Here is a 726-nt window from a genome sequence, read left to right on the forward strand (position 1 = left end):
TATACACCAAGAACAGTCTACTTACACACACAAACATATGTGTATATGCACCAACAACAGTCTACTAATATTACACACACACAATAATGTATATGTGTACACTAACAACAGTCTACTTACACAATAATACACACACAACATATGTATACACCAACAACAGTCTACTTACACATACACACACACATATGTATACACTAGCAACAGTCTACTCTACACACACACACATATGTATACACTAACAACAGTCTACTTACACACACACATATGTATACAACAACAACAGTCTACTTACACACACACACACACAATAGTCTACTTGTATATACACATATATTTTGAATTTTGAGGTGATCAACTCATTGATACAAACTAGTTAAATGTGCTGCACAGGTTGAGGTTCCAATAGCAGGACGTCTCTTACCTGTATAAAACAAACTTAGTGTTTATAACTCGCATTTCACTTGTGGGAAACCAAACCTAATCTGATGTCAGGTTTTCATGCAAAGTCTTGGCTATTCTCCATAAAAAACTTTGTTTGGAATGAATTAATATTTAATTATATAGTTATTTATTATAAAAAAATAAAGTATATAATATTAATGTTGGAGAATAATGGTTATTCATTATTCCTTCATTTTCGTACTAGATAGAGGACAAGCCATGAAGATTCCAGCCAATGTCAGACGTTTAGACTCTTTCTAAGCTTAAGATAAAAATGTTTTCTTC

This window comes from Tachypleus tridentatus, chromosome 2 (genome assembly GCF_004210375.1).
Source record: "Tachypleus tridentatus isolate NWPU-2018 chromosome 2, ASM421037v1, whole genome shotgun sequence".
Taxonomy (NCBI): Eukaryota; Metazoa; Arthropoda; class Merostomata; order Xiphosura; family Limulidae; genus Tachypleus; species Tachypleus tridentatus.